Source organism: Crocodylus porosus, unplaced genomic scaffold (genome assembly GCF_001723895.1).
Source record: "Crocodylus porosus isolate Cpor-Errol unplaced genomic scaffold, CroPor_comp1, whole genome shotgun sequence".
Taxonomy (NCBI): domain Eukaryota; kingdom Metazoa; phylum Chordata; order Crocodylia; family Crocodylidae; genus Crocodylus; species Crocodylus porosus.
Genome location: NW_017728906.1, coordinates 171,588,149 through 171,592,384, shown reverse-complemented (window position 1 = coordinate 171,592,384; position 4,236 = coordinate 171,588,149).

Here is a 4,236-nt window from a genome sequence, read left to right as displayed (position 1 = left end):
GGGCCGCAGCCGCGCTGGGGCCGCAGGTGCCCCGTGCCCGCCCCGCAGCCCCGCCGCTGCGGGAGCATGGTGGCCTCTCCCCTGCGACGGTCCTCGGGGCGGCGAAGCGGGTGGGAAACGTGGTAAACGCACGGCCCGGGCCCCACGGAGGCAGCGGGGATCCGAGCCAAAGCCAAGGTGTATCCAGGCAGGAGCACGGGTCCAGGTCTCCCTCGGTGCCTTCCCTGGGGTGGCCTTGGCCTAGCCCAGAGCAAGGTTTGGCCCGGGATATAAGGAGTTCAAGTCTGGAGTGGTGCCTCTCCCCATCTGTATTGGTTACTATGTTGTCCTTCTCGCTGAAGAGACAGGCATAAAGTCTGAAGAAAGAAAGGCTCCTTCCTATTTCAAGAACAAAACGAGCTGCTCCTGCAGGAAAAAGGGATTCTAGCCTGCTCCCATCACAGTCCACAGGGATTTTGCCACTGGCAAATGGGAGAAGGATCAGGCCCCGGTCTGAGCACGTTACCAAAATGAAATGGAGAAGTAAAAGCTTTCATCCAGCTGCAGAAAACTTGAGACAAGACTGGGATTTGCCTAGTGTTTACCATGGGGTAAAATTGCGGAGGAAATACACCCCCCAGCTCCCATATCTATAGGAATCAAAATCCCTTGGCTTTGTTCATACACATTGCAGTTATTAATCATCTGTAGGCCTGTTTCTTTGCCTCCCAGTTCCCAAACAAAATGTATGGTTGGATCAGTGCCGCCACGGGTGAAGCAGAACAGTGGCTGACACCACTAGCACTGCTGCCCTGTGCTTCAGGTGAAGGATATGTGCTTATTCTTGTCAGGGATACCAGCATCAGGGCCTAGGTGATCAACAACATCCAGCTAAATTTCTCTACCCTTTTCACTCAAAGGAATAAAAAAAAATCCCAGATAAATGCTTTACAGCAGAGAAAAGCTAGTTTGGTCTGTTGATTAAGCACGGGGTGGAAATGTCTAGAATGAGCACTTTAATCAGACAGTAGGGTCATCATCACCAAATGCCATCTTGCAGGTAGAAGGAGCCAGCAGCACCTGGACTGGTAGATTTTTTGCTTTTCACTTCACTGGGAGCCCGAGACTCAAAGAAAGCTTCAGGATCAGGCCCCACTGAGAGCTGGAAGAGAAGTAAATCCCTGATCCTTTTCCCACAAACAGACTTCAGAGGGAAGTGTGTTCATGGGGTGACTGCAAGACCAGCCAAAGCTCAAGGGTCATATTCAGCTTGTGTCACAAAGGGATGTGTTTTCTTTAGCAACATGAACCCTAGGCTTTTAGCACCTTATCTCTGCTATGGAAAAGACTTTTTCCTAATGCAAAATGGGTTTAAAATTAAGCTAGAGCTGTCAATATTTTCTTCTTGTGAGAGTTCCTGTAGGAGGGGCATCCTCGCCTCAGCTACTTCCTTGTCTTTTTTCTGTCCTTGTGACAAGGTATTTGGCAGAATTCATAGATTTGCTGGACTCTGACAGGGCCACACAGTGAGCACTTCTGGTGTGGCCTCAAACTTGCAACCTCTGAGCTGCCAATCAGTCACCTTAGCAAAAGCACCACTCTAGCCCCCACCTCAGCTACCGATCAGAAATGTATATTCCATCTCTTCTTTCACCTCCAGTAGTCCAGTAATAGTGTGGACAAAGGACAAGTTCAGCTGCTCTGGGGGTCCTAAGCTTAACAGGACTTTTCTAGCTGTCTTCATGCTGTTTTTTGTAGCATTCGCCTCTTAAAGGCAAGGCCCTATCATACTCAGTGGGTGTGTCCACACATTCATTAATCCACCTTGAATACTGCACATTTAGTTTAGTACTTCCTTAATAAAGTACTAACTAAATGCACAGTACCTAGAATTTCTGCGCAATAGCTCCGGCACACATTTATTTAGTGCGCATTAGCCTAACAACACTGCACAGTAGGCTATTAGCATGGTTTGTGCTGTGACAGGGTACTGCACAGTGTTATTAGACTAATGCGCAGTAAGCGTCTTATGTAGACATGCCTACTGGGAAGTAGGTTAGGTGAGGTAAACCAGGGGACAGTGGTAAAGTGTGAACCTCATCCAGCTATGCACCAGTAAAAACAACAAGGCAGAGGTTGTCTGTCTGCATAGGTTACAATAGAGGAGTTGATACCTTTTGGCTCTCCAGTGGTAAAATGCACCTTTTTGGCACTGAGGACAAAGCTTTCTCTCACATGCCTATGCTTTAACAGTGAACAAAATTGAAGCTATTGTGTAGATGAGTCAGAGCTACCTCTGTCTACTGTGCTTTGGACCCAGCCTGCAGGGTCTGACTCTGCCATCTTCCACCTTTTGTGGTGATTTGCAGGTGTTTACAAACTGAGGGAAAAGGGTGTCTATAATGCTACACTTGTAATTTTGTAGCAGCTGATACCTATTTGGCACAGGTATAAATGACTATATGGAAAACAGCACACCACCTGTACCCCCAAGACACACATGCCTCCTTTATTTGTGGATTATTGAAAAGATCTGACTCCAGCAAGTTACCTTGAAATTGCTGCCTTAGCAGGTACAAAGTAAATGATTTCCTCTGGCACATTTTCTTAGGGACACACTTGTGCAGTTAATACTGTACTATATGCTAATCCAGGGGTGGGCAAAATACAGTCTGCAGGCCATATCCAGCTCACCAATTAATCCTATCCTGCCTACCAGCTACTATCAGAAGCTTGACAAGGGAGGGCTGTGCCCCGTGCCACTCTGTTTTGCTGTAGCTGGGACCTGGCCAGGTTGCACAGCACACAGAGTCCTCTTCCCCCAAACCCCCATCCATTCTCCACCCTGCCTGGCTTCCTGTTGGTGCTGTAGTCTTCGCACCACAGACACCAGCAGCCGGGCCTGCACAGGATGGGGTGCGACGTAGCATGTGGAGCAGTCATTCTGTCCACCTGGCTGCCATGCTGAGCCACTACTGCTGCGATACCACTGGGAGGTAAATCTATGTTGGCTGCAGGGGGGCTCAACCCAACTTTTCTGGTGTGGCACGGTGGCAGTGGCTCATTGTGATGGGCTGGATGGCTACTCTGTGCATTGCTTCACACCCCAACCTGTGCAGGCTCGGCTGCTAGCAGCCATGGTGCCAGGACTGCACACCGCCAACAGGAGACCAGGCAGGAGCAGGGAGGATGAATATGGGGGAGGAGGGCAGAGGAGTCTGCATGCTGGGCACAACCCTCCCTCCTCAGGGTCCCGGCAGTGGCTGGTGGGCTGAGCAGGATTAATTGGCATTTCCCTGCCCCCCCACCCCTCAAGAGCTCACCAAAACTCCTTAAGTGGCCTTCCAGCCTAAATAATTGCCTACACCTAATCACTAAGTATACTACCAGCACTGTTGGATGTTGCAGTGGAAAGTTATTGTTGCATGTACGTTTGTGGAATTCTGAATCTTAAGGCAGGCTTTTTTCTGTATAAGTACAATTTACCAATGCAGAGGGGTTAGCAAGGCCTTGATCATGCATGCTCACTGTGCCTGTCACAGATATTCACTAAAGCACAACCGAAGCATTCACAAAAGCACAACAAAGTTGCAAATTCCAAAACAACACCCGAAGAGTCACTTCCTTTTTAGTCTAATTATTTTAATGACAACATGTATTATCATGTGTCCTATGCAACACTCTTGTTTATTAACCATTACAGCATAATATTTTACATGTAGTTCATACTAATAGGAAGAGCACATATTGTGAAGAGCACTATGTTTTTCTCAGCTGTGGGGGCTTCATAGACCTTGTGACCTGATCTGAATAATGGAACAGATTCCAGATATCCTTATCTTTGACATGGAGTTGTTCCCATCACTCCTCTACTTTGTTTTAAAGGCTTACCTGTTTTATCTTAGGTAATCTAACATTCACAAGCTATCCTAAAGTAAGAACACAGTGAAGACATAACACTTTAGTTTTGCTATAAGGCAAACTAAACAAAGTCAACTTCATATTCCACTAGGAGTTGAAAGCAACACTAGAGTGAAGAAGAATAGCAAAAAAATAAAAATAAAAAGTAAGCCAAACATTGCCACCCTTATTCTCAGAGTAAGTTATCCTGAAATAAAAAAATGTAGTTTTCATAGTACAGAAGACAAGGCCTAACTTATTAATTTATAGAAGTTTATAATGTGCATAAACTATTCAAGGAGCAAGTGTTGTGTTAGCATGTGCTAATGCACACGTGACAGGCCAGAATCGATTCCA